At 50.0% G+C, this 14,895-nt stretch overlaps 7 non-coding genes across 7 annotated transcripts; all 7 read right to left on the bottom strand.

Moving 5' to 3' along the window:
* Positions 1–785: 785 nt before the first annotated feature.
* Trnal-aag (transfer RNA leucine (anticodon AAG)) lies at positions 786–867 on the bottom strand. The gene has a single exon. It is a non-coding gene; the product is annotated as a tRNA-Leu (tRNA).
* Positions 868–6,103: 5,236 nt separating this feature from the next.
* Positions 6,104–6,185, bottom strand: Trnal-aag (transfer RNA leucine (anticodon AAG)). The gene has a single exon. It is a non-coding gene; the product is annotated as a tRNA-Leu (tRNA).
* Positions 6,186–6,253: 68 nt separating this feature from the next.
* Positions 6,254–6,335, bottom strand: Trnal-aag (transfer RNA leucine (anticodon AAG)). Its single transcript has one exon. It is a non-coding gene; the product is annotated as a tRNA-Leu (tRNA).
* A 69-nt stretch (positions 6,336–6,404) lies between these two features.
* Positions 6,405–6,486, bottom strand: Trnal-aag (transfer RNA leucine (anticodon AAG)). Its single transcript has one exon. It is a non-coding gene; the product is annotated as a tRNA-Leu (tRNA).
* A 69-nt stretch (positions 6,487–6,555) lies between these two features.
* Positions 6,556–6,637, bottom strand: Trnal-aag (transfer RNA leucine (anticodon AAG)). The gene has a single exon. It is a non-coding gene; the product is annotated as a tRNA-Leu (tRNA).
* A 69-nt stretch (positions 6,638–6,706) lies between these two features.
* On the bottom strand, positions 6,707–6,788 carry Trnal-aag (transfer RNA leucine (anticodon AAG)). The gene has a single exon. It is a non-coding gene; the product is annotated as a tRNA-Leu (tRNA).
* A 69-nt stretch (positions 6,789–6,857) lies between these two features.
* Positions 6,858–6,939, bottom strand: Trnal-aag (transfer RNA leucine (anticodon AAG)). The gene has a single exon. It is a non-coding gene; the product is annotated as a tRNA-Leu (tRNA).
* Positions 6,940–14,895: the final 7,956 nt, after the last annotated feature.

Raw genomic sequence — 14,895 nt, 5'->3', positions numbered from 1 at the left:
TACGCGGCACTCACGCCTTACGTGTCCAGAGCAGTGACACCGCAGGCACATGGGTGCCCTTCCGGGCACCACGAGCAGAGCGTTGTCGCTGCCGACTCGAAGCTGATGCGGTAGGTCGTCAATCTGGACCCCTGGTTTGAGCTGGACCGTCACCCAGAGAGTCGTTGATCCTTTGTCGACGACGCCGTGAACCCGCCAGCGCTCCCTCGTCACGCTGACAACCTTGCCGTAGGCGGCAAGGGCAGCGCGCACGTCGTCATCCGACACGTTATACAACAACCAGTCAAGTTTTATCCGAATGTCCAGGTTGCTGGGGTCGCTATCAACGCAGTGGTGCCCTTTCACACTCACGTCAGTGGCCTGGATCATCTTCTTTGTTGCGTCTGCGCTGTTACACGTTATCGCCCAAAACGCGATTCAACTGATACGCCCCCAGCGCGAGCACATCTGAGAGCAGATTCAGATGAGCCAATGTGTCCCGGAAACCTTCCACTCGATATGGTCGAGCCCTGAGGTCTGCGTACACACAAAAACAGTGTTATTCACCGAACGTCCTGATGGTAGACTTGACAGCGAGAGTTGGTATTCCTGGTCTTCAACAGCAGCATTCCTGTTGCCGCAGCCCTGACGGGCGGCTCAATCCGCTCTCAGGGAGCACATCACCGCACGTCCGCTCACTGCGGTGGCCGGAAGTGGAATCACTCGGCCACGCTACCTGGTTGAGAAGCCTCTCATCTACTTTATGCTCTCCCTAGCATTATGGATTTCTGGCGCAAAAACCTTAGTGGCAGCGGTGGGATTCGAACCCACGCACCCGAAGAGACTGGTGCCTTAAACCAGCGCCTTAGACCACTTGGCCACGCTACCTTTTTTTCTCTTTATTGCCGGTCTTCGACAGTACAACAAAACACTTCAGGTACAGAGGTAAAACTAACAATGAGGCTGCCGTGCCATCAAAGGCCGGCGTTGTCTTTTAAAATTCCCTAAGCGCCGTAAGAGGTTCAACACTTGACAGCAACTCAGGTACTGTGTTGTTTGCTTTTTGACATTACACGAACAGAGAGACGCTTTCTCTAAACATCTGTCGCGTCGGTCGCGCGTCTACATCACGGTTGAGCCAGGCCATTCGCGAACGCCAAATACTGTGCAGGCCAAGCAACATGATAAGGTCAAATGGAACCCCGTCTTCACTGCCTATGTTCAAGAATAGTATGCCGTGTGAGCTCAGAGGAAAGTCCTTTCGAAGTGTTTTTTGGAGGACATCCCACAGAAATACTGCTGCCCAACAGTGGAGGAAGACATGTTCCACCGTTTCCGTCTGGTTGCAAATGGAACAGTCGGTTCCCCATGGCATAGAGATTCCCCTATTCTTCATCCAAGTCGCCACTGAAAGCGTACCAGTGTGTAATTTAAAGAAGAAGGACTTTGCTCCGGGTGACACTTCCATTCGCTTCACTCGTTTCAACACATCCTGCCCTGGCCCAGCACAGTATATTGCTCTATACAGTGGAACAGGGAATACTACATCGCACACATCCTTATACAATTTTTTCCGCGTTACATTGGCCAAATATTGCATCGAAAACCGGGCTAGCAAAAATTGGTATGACAAAACAATCTCTCTTAAATATCCATAAATACCCCCAGGCATGCTGCGTGAGGAAACCACAAATTCGGGTACAGCACGCATTAGTCGAACTTGAATTACAGTGCGCAGAAAAGGGTCTTGTATATCGCGCAAAAACAAAAATCGGTTTACGAGTTGTCGTACAAAAAGGTGCGTAAGCCCTAAACCCCCATCTCTGATTCTTCTAAACAAGTTTGTTTTACTACTCTTTTCCCAATTGGACCCCCAAAGAAAAACAGCAAATACGGGATGTAGCTTCTGGACATTCAAGCGTGAACAATGCAGTACTTGCATAACAAACCAAATCTTTGCAACAAAAAAGAGATTACAAGTTGTGGCTTTCCCAAACACTGACAAACCAGTTGCTTTCAGTTTTCCCCCCTCTCCCTCAGTGCCTGCACCTGCCCGCGCCAATAAGGCTCACTCTCGCGATAATATTCTAAGGGGGCTCCCAAGTACTTTACCGGGGTGGTGACCCAGTTAACATTAGCATAAAAACCAGGAGTGGACATCCATTCACCGTGCCAAAACCCCAGGCACTTTCCCCAGTTCACGACACTGCCTGTGACCTCACCAAACCGCTTCACTGTTTCCACAGCGGACACCAGGCTTTCTTTATTCGAACACACGACAGCAATATCATCCGCATAGGCGAGCAGTTTAACCTCGGAATCTTGCAGTTTGAAACCTCGAATTGTACCATTCCCGATGATACTCAAGCATAGCGCCTTAATGTACACACAAAACAATAAGCGGCTGAGGGGGCATCCCTGGCGAACAGATCGTTGCACGTCGATGACCGCTCCCAAGTTCTTGTTAACTATCAATCGTGTAGTGCAATTCCTGTAAGCCAGAGCCACTCCCTCTCTTATAACCGAACCAACATTAATATACTTTAAAATACAGCACAAAATCTCGTGAGAAACACAGTCAAAGGCTTTCTCCAAATCGAGCTGGAGAATCGCCATACCCGTGTGCATTGTATCGCAACATTCAAGAATGCACCTAGCCTAATGTATGTTTGTAAAGATGTTGCGGCCCCTGATACCGCATTTCTGATGCGGTCCAACAATTCGCTGGATTACTGTCTGTAGCCTTTTACCAAGAACCTTCATGAAAATTTTATAGTCCACATTTGTTAGAGAGATTGGCCTGTATGCCTTAACATTCCTTAGTTTTCTCGTATCGTTTGTTTTCGGTATTAATACCGTATGCGAAGTAGAATACGGTGGCGGAAGCGTTTTAATTTCGTAAGCTTCATTGTACAAGCCGGCAAGAACAGGAGATAATGTTTAAACTGTTTATAGAAAGCCGCCACCAGTCCGTCGGGACCCGGTGACTTGCCCGGATTCAAGTTGTCGATTGCATATTTGACGTCCTCTGCCGAAATGGGTTGTTCTAGCCATTCTTTTTCGTCATCTTCCAAACGAGGCAACACGTCGATAAAAAATTCCCCGCATTTCCCCGAGGGGAAGAATGTGAAAGTGCGAATGCACGAGTTGAATTTGCGCGGTTCGGTAATGTTCGCGAAAGAGAGATCACACACACACACACAACTACAAAGAAAGAAAGATGCATTTATTCACAGACACCTATTTGTGTTGTCGTTGTACTTGATTGCTAGAGCGGATCTCAGCTTTGAAATTTCGTGTCAGTACTCCTTTAAGCAGGTGCATTAGCCCTTCTCACGCCCGATTCTTGGCCAATCCCCCACGTGGGTATGTGCCATGTCAGCGGCCAGGCAGCGCGCGCCCATCTCCACGTGCGCGGACATCGCCGGTGGACGCAGGATCAGGGTCGCTTAAGAAGTGCATTGCACTTAAAATCGCGGTTGAATTTTTCTACGTCTACCTCCCTGAAAGCGAACAGTGCTTGATAATATTCAAAGAACGCGCCCTCCACTTCATTTTTTTCTGAAGTTACTTGACCATTCTTTTCTATCTGCTAATCTGATTCCGGCGGGCTTGCGTCTTTTCGATTCCTAACGCCCGTTTTGTGGGCATCTCACCGGCAGCCCAATGTTCCGCTCTCGCGCGCACAAGCGCTCCGCGATAGCGATCCTGATCAATTACCTCGAGCTTGTGCTTTATCTGCCTTATGTCTTCTTTAAACATACCTGGGTTTTTGCTCTCCAGTGCTATCAACTTTTGAAGGTTTGCACGCAGCCCGTTTTCTTTCATTTTTTCATCGTATTTAATACTGCTAGATCTTTCGATAGCTTTTATTTTGATGTCTTGTTTGCCTAATTCCCACCTTTCCCCGATTCGACTGTTATCCCCTTCAGCTATTTCCGTAATTTTAACAGTAACAAAGCACATGAACAATTCGTCTTGTAACAGTTTTTCGTTCAATTTCCACAGCTCCCAGGAAAAAGGAGCTTTCTGTTGCTGCTTCCCAATTCTACATTTAACCATACAGTGGTTTGAAAACGAAAAAGGCTGTACGGTATAGCTGTGACACTTCTGGACTAAATCCAGTGAAATATAAACCCTGTCCAGTCGTGCATGGCTGCACCCCTGAAAATGAGTGAACCGCACATCCCTCGCACCCTCCAGGCATTCCCCGACATCCACCAAGTCGAATTCACTTACGATATCGCACAACACACTGGTGCTGGAATCTCTGTAGGCGCTCTTACTTGTTTTATCGTGGGACGACAGGACACAGTTGAAGTCTCCCATAACCATAAGCAGCCTTTCGGTGTTAGTGTGCTGCTTGAGACCTTCAAAAAATCCCACTCTAGCGTCTAGCGCATTCGGCGCATACACACATATAATTCTAAACTCGGTAGAATTGAAACGATAGTCGCACACCACGAGCCGCCCTGATTGACATGAAGCCACCGCCTGGGTTTCCAGGCCAGGTAGCTTCCTTGCAAACAAGACACAACCCGCAGACGTTCCTACCGCGTGGCTTACACAAGCGTAGTAACGCGACGTGAAACGGCGCACCATGCCCTCGGTCTCCACCTGCCCTTCAACCTTCGTCTCTTGAACTGCGAGCACGTCGACGTCCTCTTCTAACAAGAGGCGGTAAACCTGGCTTTGCTTTCGTCTAGCAGCCATACCACGGACGTTTAAGGTTGCTACATTCAGGGAGCCTTCCAATATCGTTTTGTTGAATGTTAGAGACCGCGGGCATGGTGCTTACCTTTTCGCGTCAGCGCCTTGCTAGACGCTTCCATCCGGCGCCTTGGACGTGGGGGGAGGCTGCTGTGTTGACGGCTTTAGTGGGCGCGCCCGTCCGTTCTCGACGTTAGGTCGCGGCTTGAAGGAAGGCCGCCATCCCGGGTTAGTTTTAAGCGGGTGCTCCTCGCTGCTGGCCGTGGTCCCTTTTTCCTCTCCTTCGTCCGACTTGTCCAGGCCGCGCTTGGTGGTGCTTGCCGGCTCGACAACATCCATCGACTTCTCACCGCTTGGTTCGGGATCGACGTGGCTGGGCTGGCGGTTATTTTCGCCTTCCACTTGGACCGCAGTATCAACCACACGGGGTTCCTCTAGGGTCTTCGGCTCGTTGCCATCGGGAGGAGGTGGAACTCCTGGGAACGCCTCCGCATTCTGTAGGTTTCCTGTGCCTTGTGCCGCTGCTTCCGCCTCGGCAACGTCCATCAAGTGCTCTGCGAAGTCTTCACCGCTCGCGGGTGCCGTAACATTGGCGTACGTGCGGACACATTGCGCATCCGCATGGCCGAAACGGCGACACCGGGAGCAGCGGGGCACCTTGCACTCACGGCGTACGTGACAAGTCCCCTTACGGCGCAAACACTGCATAGGTCTGCCTGGCGCTACCAAGAGGGCCAACTCCCCACCGACCCGAATTTGGTGCAACAAATCCTCCACCGCTTTCAGCTTCAGCGTCGTAGACCCCTTGTCAAGGACTCCCTGGACTCGCAATCGTTCTTTCTTTATCTCGGTGACCTTTCCAAATGGGGCGAGCGCCGTTCGGATGTCCTCGTCGTCAACACCGTGCAGCAGCCAGTGAAGCTTGAGCCTCACCTGCTGGTCTTGCGGGTCGATGACAAGACAACGGCGTCCCTTTACTTCCTGCTCACCGGCCGCGAGCATTTTCTTTGTAGCCTCCGCGTTGTTGAAGGTCACGGCCCACACGTGGTTAATTTGGTACGCCCCCAACGCGATCACGTCGGAGAGCGTACCAACACGGGCGAGCATGTCCCGGAAATCCTCGACACGGAACGGCCTGGCTTTCACATCGCCGTGAAGAAACACCGTATTACACACAACCCGTCCTGTCGGCAGTTGAGGCAAAATAACTTGGTACTAGTTATCTTCTTTCGTTTCCATCCTGTTGCCGCGGCCAGGCTGGGCCGCTATCGCCGCTCCGCCGGAGCTCATGATTCTGCGTCCACACGCTTCGGTGGCCGGAAGTAGAATGCTCGGCCACGCTACCTGGTTGAGGAGCCTCTCATGTACTTTGCGCTCTTCCTAGCAATACGGATTTCTGGCACAAAAACATTAGAGGCAGCGGTGGGATTCGAACCCACGCCTCCGAAGAGACTGGTGCCTTAAACCAGCGCCTTAGACCACTAGGCCACGCTACCTGGTTGAGGAGCCTCTCATCTACTTTGTGCTGTTCCTAGCAATATGATTTCTCGCGCAAAAACATTAGTGGCAGCGGAGGGATTCGAACCCACGCCTCCGAAGATACTGGTGCCTTAAACCAGCGCCTTAGACCACTCGGCCACGCTACCTGGTTGAGGAGCCTCTCATCTACTTTGTGCTGTTCCTAGCAATGTGAATTTATGGCGCAAAAACATTCGTGGCAGCGGTGGGATTCGAACCCACGCCTCCGAAGAGACTGGTGCCTTAAACCAGCGCCTTAGACCACTCGGCCACGCTACCTGGTTGAGGACCCTCTCATCTACTTTGTGCTGTTCCTAGCAATATGAATTTATGGCGCAAAAATGTTCGTGGCAGCGGTGGGATTCGAAACCACGCCTCCGAAGAGACTGGTGCCTTAAACCAGCGCCTTAGACCACTCGGCCACGCTACCTGGTTGAGGAGCCTCTCATCTACTTTGTGCAGTTCCTAGCAATATGAATTTATGGCGCAAAAACATTCGTGGCAGCGGTGGGATTCGAACCCACGCCTCCGAAAAGACTGGTGCCTTAAACCAGCGCCTTAGACCACTCGGCCACGCTACCTGGTTGAGGGGCCTCTCATCTACTTTGTGCTGTTCCTAGCAATATGAATTTATGGCGCAAAAACATTCGTGGCAGCGGTGGGATTCGAACCCACGCCTCCGAAGAGACTGGTGCCTTAAACCAGCGCCTTAGACCACTCGGCCACGCTACCTGTTTTTTTTTTTTTTTTCCTTATTACCAGTCATCAACACACACTTACAACACAAAAATAACCACACTGCATTTGGTACAACAAACACCGACATTAACATACCAGCCGTGCTTCCGGCTAGGCTTTGTTATTTAATCATCACTTTAGAGAAATTAGCGGCTCTAAAAAATCCAACCAATCTGGTACTGGCTGCTGGACTCTCAGCCCCTCAACGAACTGCGTGACACTCTCCCGCAGAAACTGCCGGGCCGGTCGGGCATCCACGTCGCCATGGAGCCACGCCATGCGCGCCCTCCATATGCTGTGAAGGCCCAGGAGCATTATTAAATCGTAGGGGACTCCTTCGTTATTCTCTGTGGGTAAATACCGTATACCATGCGGGGTAAGTGGGAAGTCTTTGTGTAAAGTTCGCTGCATAACATCCCAAAAGTGAACCGCCATCCAGCAGTGTATAAAAACGTGGTCTATGTTATCCGGTTGTTTACAAATTGTACAGTCAGTACCCCACGGTGTATCTAACCCCTTTTCTTTTAACCATGTTTGCACAGTAAGTGTCCCCGAATGAAGTTTGAAAAAAAATGACTTCACCCCCGGTTTTACAGCCATACGCTTAACTCTTTTCAGTACATCCTGCCCTGGTCCTTCTTTGTACAGTTCTCTATATCGTGGTATCGGGAACAGACTGTCGCAAACATCTTTATATAATTTTCTACGTGACACTGTACTCAAATATTCCATCGAAAAACGAGTTGACAGAAACCTGAGTGACATGACAACTTCTTTAAAATATCCTGAAATCCTTCCCTGTATGTGCAAACTGGATACGACAAATTCCGGCAGTGCTTGAGACAGCCGCACCTGGCAAACTGTTCGCAAAAAAGGATCGCTTGTATCGCGAAGAAAAAGGAACCTATTCACCAACTGGCGGACAAACAGGTGCGACAACCCAAGCCCGCCCTCCTTGACGCGTCGAAAAAGGTTATCTCTACTGCACCTTTCCCATGTAGATGACCAGATAAACACAGCAAATGCACGATGCATTTTCTGTACATTCAAACGCGAGCAGTGCAACACTTGCATAACGTACCACACTTTGGCAATAAAAAATAAATTACAAACAGTCGCTTTAGCAAACATTGAAAGAAAAACCCCTTTCCACTTTTCTGCCCTGTCGCGTATGTCCTGCGTTCGGGCACGCCAATACGGTTCGCTGTCCTGGTAACACTCCAGTGGCGTCCCTAGATACTTAACGGGACTCGTTTCCCAGCTCACGTTGGCAAAAAAATCCGGTGTCAAAGATCAGTCCCCATGCCAGAATCCCAAACATTTCCCCCAGTTTACCCCACTACCTGTGATTGACCCAAAACGTTTAACAATGTCCACCGCTTTTGTAACACTATCTTTGGTCGTACAGAAAAGAGCAATGTCGTCTGCGTAGGCCAGAAGTTTTACCTCTGCCTCGCATAGCTGAAACCCGCGAATGTGTTCACTTTCAATTATATTTAAGCAGAGCGTTTCGATATACAGGCAGAAAAGAAGTGGGCTCAGAGGACAGCCCTGGCGCACCGACCGTTCCACGCTGATGGGGGCCCCCAGCGTCTTGTTTACAATTAATCTCGTGGTGCACTTTCGGTACGCCAGAGCCACCCCCTCCTTGATGACCGTTCCAACGTTCACATGATCTAAAATCAGCAACAATAATTCATGGGACACACAGTCAAACGCCTTCTCCAAATCAAGCTGGAGAACAGCCACGCGAGCTCGGGCAGCGTCGCAGCATTCCAGCACACATCTCGCCTTGTGTGTGTTTGAAAAAATAGTGCGTCCTTTTATGCCACACGTCTGGTGTGGCCCAACAATCTGCTTGATGACTGTTTGAATTCTTTGTGCAAGCACCTTCATAAAAATTTTGTAATCGACATTTGTCAAGGATATAGGGCGATATGCTGTAACATGTTTAAGTTTGTCCGTGTCCTCTGTTTTAGGTATGAGTATCGTGTGCGCTTCTCCGTAAGAGGGTGGCAATGCCTTCAGTTCGAAGGCCTCGTTAAATAGTGCTGCCAAAAGTGGCGATAAATCGTTTTTGAAGACCTTGTAAAAGGCTGCAGTTAATCCGTCTGGACCCGGTGACTTTCCGTTGTTCAAACTATCGATCGCACATTCAACTTCAGCAACTGCAATAGGCTGGCTTAAACTTTCTTTGTAGTCTTCATCAATCCTTGGGAAAGCACTGATAAACTCGGTTTTAAAGGCCTCCACCTCAGCCCTGCGGAAGGCAAACAAATCTTTGTAGTAATGATGAAAAGCCCGTTCAATCTCTTGCTGATCACCCGTCACCCGTCCTTCCCACTCTATCTCCCTTATATGATTACGTCGAGCGTTCGCCAGTTCTATACCCAACGCACGCTTGGTAGGGGCCTCTCCACCGGCTAATCGGTCCACTCTCGCTCTCACGAGGGCTCCCCGGTAGCGTTCATCGTCAAGCGCCTCAAGTTTCTGTTTCATTTTTCTGATATCCTCACTAAACACCCCAGGCGCATTGCACTCTTCACGGATAAGTTTTTCTAGGTTTGACCTTAGTGTCTTTTCTATAATTTTCTGTTCGTATCGTACGACAGTGGACCTCTCAATGGCCCTCATTTTTACCTCCTGTTTACACCACTCCCACTGTTCACCGATTTTATCCCCTTCTATTTTCCGAATCAAACCACTCACTTTTTCAAAAAAGATTTCATCCGTAAGTAACTTATCATTCAATTTCCATAGCTCCCACGTGAAAGTATTGGTCCGTTTCTTGTATCCTAGATTACACACCACAAGGCAGTGATCTGAAAATGATACAGGCTTTACTTCGTACCCTTCACATTTTTCAATTAAATCACACGATACATACACTCTATCCAGTCTAGCGTGACTGACTCCTTGAAAATGTGTAAATTGCACCTCCCGTCCTCCCTCTAGACATTCGCCCACATCCACTAACCCAATAGTATTTATTATTTCCTGCAGCACAGCCGTGCTCTCGTCACGAAATGGCCGATTACTAATCTTATCTCGCGTGGATAAGACGCAATTAAAATCCCCTAGTACGACAAGACGCTTGTCTGTCAACAGATGCGGCCTAATGTTATTATAAAATTCAGCCCTTTCTCTAACTTCATTCGGCGCATACAAGCACACTATTCGCCACTCTTCACCACTCAATACTACATCGCATACAACGAGTCGCCCTGACAAGCCAGAGCACACCTCTCGCACTCCAAGCCCCGGCAACTTTTTCACCAATAACATGCAGCCAGCAGAAAAACCAACTGCGTGGCTGACGCACACATAATACCGCGCCGTGAAACGTTGCACCATGCCCCCGGTCTCCTCCTCCCCCTCTACCTTTGTCTCCTGAACCGCTAAGACGTCTACGTCTAGATCTGTTAGCAGGCGGTGCACCTGACTCTGCCGTCTTTTACTCGAAAGACCACGGACGTTTAGGGTAGCTAGGTTCAGAGAAGACATTTCCCCGTGAAGAAATGGAAACCGGGGGCATAATATTCACCGCTCACATCCAGCGCGTCGCTAAGCGACGCGTTTGGTCCCCGGGTCGTCGAGCTGTTTTTGAGACGCTCCCGACGCCTCTACACTCCTGCGTTCCACCGCGACGCTTGGCTTAAGCCGCGTCGTCGAGCGGCGTCCCGGCGTCGTCTTCATCGGCGGCTCGTCGGCCTGAACTGCGGGGTCGCTGACGCCACCCTCGGCAACGTCGATGTGACACCGTTTGGCGACCTGGTTCCCGAGCACGTCCATGGCGTCGGGGGCGTAGTTGACCGTTGCCTGGGCGTTCGTTTGGGTGCCACCGTCTTTCGACGGGTCATCCGTGTGAGCCGGAGCTTGCTCCGTCACGTCGTTGTCTCCTCCGCCTGCTGCCGCTATGGCCTCGCAAGCGTTCGTTGACGTGGTGGCCTCTTCCTCCGTCTTTTCCTGATCCCCCGTGCCCTTGGCTGCTTCCTCGGCCTCCTCGGCATCCATGAGGTGTTCGGACTCATCGTCGTGACCAGGTGGCCCAACCGCGCTCGCGTACGACCTCGTGCACTGGGCCTCAGCATGGCCAAAGCGTCGACACAGGGAACACCGAGGCACCTTGCACTCCCGTCTCACGTGCCCTTCACCGTTGCAGCGAAGGCACTTCATGGGCCGGCCGGGCACCACGACGAGAGCCAGTTCTCCGGCAACACGAATTTGGTGAGGTAGGTCACCGATCTTGACTCCTGACTTGAGCTTGAGAAGCACAGTCCTCGTAGTAGAAGTCTTTTCGTTCACGCCGGCGACCCGCCAGCGTTCCCTCGTAACCTCGCTGACTCTGCCGTAGGGCACGAACGCTGAACGGATGTCCTCGTCTGCCACCCCGTGCAAAAGCCAGTGGAGCTTCAGCTTCACCTCCTGATTCTGTGGGTCGATGACGAGGCATCGACGCCCCTTCACCTGCAGCTCCGTCGTGGTCAGCGTTTTCTTTGTCGCTTCTGCACTCCTAAAAGTCACAGCCCAAACATGATTGATTTGATAGGCACCCAAAGAAATTACCTCGGGCAGTGCACCAAGTTGGGCCAGAGCGTCCCTGAAGTCTTCGACTCGGTACGGTCGTCCCTTTACGTCGGCGTGAAGAAACACGGTGTTGAGCACAATGCGTCCGGTAGGCAGCGTCGGCAAGATAATCTGAAAATCCTGGTTTTCTTTTCCTTCGGTCCTGTTTCCGCGGTCGGCGTCGACCGCTGTTGCCGCTCGAAACGAGCTCATGATTTCACGACCGTTCGCCTCGGTGACCGGAAGTGGAATGGGCGGCCACGCTACCTGGTTGAGGAGCCTCTCATCTACTTTGTGCTTTTCCTAGCAATATGGATTTCTGGCGCAAAAACATTAGTGGCAGCGGTGGGATTCCAAACCACGCCACCGAAGAGACTGGTGCCTTAAACCAGCGCCTTAAACCACTCGGCCACGCAACCTGGTCGAGGAGCCTCTCATCTACTTTGTGCTCTTCCTAGCAATATGGATTTCTGACGTAAAAACATGAGTGCCAGCGGTGGGATTCGAACGCAGGCCTCCGAAGATACTGGTGCCTTAAATAAGCGCCTTAGACCACTCGGCCACGCTATTTTTTTTTTTATTATTTATTGCAATATTTCAGCACAAAACAAGCACCATCAAACAAAAAACTGCAACGATAAAACTGCTAGTCATCACCTTGCCAGCAGAAAAACGATTAAAATTGTTTGAGGTTGGTCAGTGTTTCCATCACAGGCAACCACTGTGGAGGCTCAGGCTGAGCCCTCCACACTTCAATAATCATGTGCATTGAATCAACGAAATATTCCCTTGACCATTTAGCGTCAACGTCCCTATGGCGTATGGCCATGCGGGATTTCCAAATTGCATGTAGGGCCAGGACCATCACGAGGTCGTAAGGTACTTCGTCACTCTCAATCGGTAAAAACCTAATGCCGTGAGCGTCCAGAGGGAAATCTTTTTTGAGGGTCCGCTGAAGCACGTCCCAAAAGAAGACCCCGTCCCAGCAGTTCAAAAACACGTGTTCTACAGTCTCGGGTTTTCTGCACGGGTAGCAGTCCACCCCACCCGGCAAAAACAGTCCCTTTTCCTTCTGCCACGTTTTCACATCAAGGACGCCCGAGTGAAGTTTAAAGAAAAAAGTCTTGACCCATGGGCCAATCGCCATACGTTTCACACGCTTAAGCACATCCTGTCCTGGCCCTACACGGTAGAGCGATCTATACAATGGAACGGGAAGTACGGAATCGACGAGGTCATTATACAATCTTTTACGCGTCACACTAGATACGTACTCTAGCGTGAAGCGTGCACGCAAAAACATGGTGGCTTGTACCACCTCACGGAAGTAGCCTTTCGTTGCGCCAAACGAAAAAGAAGCAGACGTTACAACAAAATCAGGAAGCGCTCTGGCCAACTTCACCTGACACACAGTGCGCAAAAAGGGGTCCTTCACATCCCGAAGAAACAAAAAACGATTTACCACTTGACGCAAAAACAGATGCGATAATGACAGGCCACCAAGACGCACGCGCCGAAACAGGTTCGTACGGCTGGTTCTCTCCCATGACGACTCCCAAATCAACACAGCAAAAACTCGGTGCAAGGCCTGTACATGTGCCCGCGAACAATGCAACAGCTGTAGAACATACCACAGTTTGCTAATTAAAAACACATTACACACTGAGGCCCTCGCAAATATTGAAAGTCCGCTACCCTTCCATTTCTCGGCCTTTTCACGCAATTCGACTGTTTGACTGCGCCAATAAGGGTCGCTGTCTACATAGTTCTCGAGGGGCACTCCCAAGTACTTCACCGGCGTCGTCTGCCAGCTGATACACTCGAAAACACTAGGCGTACTGTCCCACTGGCCATGCCAGAAGCCTAGACATTTCTGCCAATTAACACCACTGGCACTATACTTACAAAACATTTTCAAGGTGTTTACAGCAATACTTATGCTTCTCCTATCAACAAAAAAGAGAGCAATGTCGTCAGCGTAAGCTAACACCCGCACTTCACACGACTGAAGTTTAAAACCTTTGACGTCTTCGCTCCTGATTACACTTAAACAAAAGGCTTCAATGTACAAACAAAAAAGCAACGGAGACAATGGGCAACCCTGACGAACGGCACGTTGAACAGGAACGGGTGTGCCGATCGTTTTGTTAATAACAAGCCTCGTAGAACACCCAGTGTACGCCATGCGCACACCATTAAGAATAACAGAACCAACATTCACGTGTTCCAACATATTTAACAAAAGTTCGTGAGACACCTGATCGAAGGCTTTAGCCATGTCTACCTGGAGCATTGCCAAAGTCCCTTGCATGGCGTCACAACACTCGAGAACACTTCGGGCAGTATGAATATTTGTAACTATCGACCGCCCTTTGATCCCGCACGTTTGATGCGGCCCTACCACGTCCTTTATGACAGTCTGTAAGCGGCTAGCCAATATTTTCATTAAAACCTTATAGTCGACATTTGTCAGACTAATAGGACGATACCCAGGGATCTGTCTGAGTTTCGCAACCTCCTCCGATTTCGGTATAAACACAGTGTGAGACACAAGAAAAGAAGGTGGCAGCACACCTTTGTGGTACGCCTCAGAGTAAACTTTACATAAAACCGGGCTGATGTCACCCTTAAACGCCTTGTAGAAAGCGGCGCTCAGGCCATCAGGGCCCGGCGTCTTCCCTGGGCTCAACTCGTCGATAGCGTCGCATATCTCTTCTACTGTAATATCTCTTTCGAGATGCGCCTTAACTTCCTCGTCTAAGCACGGTAACAAAGACGTAAACTCTTCTCTAAACTTGACGGCATTGACAGGATGACAAGAAAACAAATTTTTATAAAAGTCACAAAAACAACGCTCTATATTAGCCTGGTCACTAGAAACCACACCTTCGGCTTCAATTTCCACTATCGCATTTCTGCGAGCATACCTTTTTTCCGCGCTGAACGCTCTTTTAGTCGGCGCTTCCCCGTGCAAAAATCGTTCAGCTCTTGCGCGCACAAGCGCACCCTCATACTTCTCTTTATCTATTACTTCGAGCTGCGCTTTTAGTCCTCTAATGTCATCCTTCAACGCCCCAGGCGATTCACACTCTTCCTTAACGTAAACGTCCAGGGTACTTCGTAACCAGGCTTCTCTTTGCTTCTCGTCGTATTTGATTGCGGATGATCTTTCAATGGCCTTTAACTTAACTTCTTGTTTGAAGAGCTCCCAATTGAGCGTAAAGTTATGGTTCTCTTCACCACAGAAAAACGTCCGCGCGCATGCGTTAACGGCCTCAGTGAAAAGTTCATCCTGCAGCAGCTTGTTATTAAGCTTCCAAAGCCCCCAACAGAACGCGTTGCCTGGTTTTGCAATTCTACCAACGATTACGGTCACAAGGCAGT

This window comes from Haemaphysalis longicornis, unplaced genomic scaffold (genome assembly GCF_048455015.1).
Source record: "Haemaphysalis longicornis isolate Haplotype H1 unplaced genomic scaffold, Haemaphysalis longicornis Haplotype H1 scaffold_3, whole genome shotgun sequence".
In the NCBI taxonomy this organism is placed as follows: Eukaryota; Metazoa; Arthropoda; class Arachnida; order Ixodida; family Ixodidae; genus Haemaphysalis; species Haemaphysalis longicornis.
This window is presented reverse-complemented; position numbering and strand designations above follow the sequence as displayed.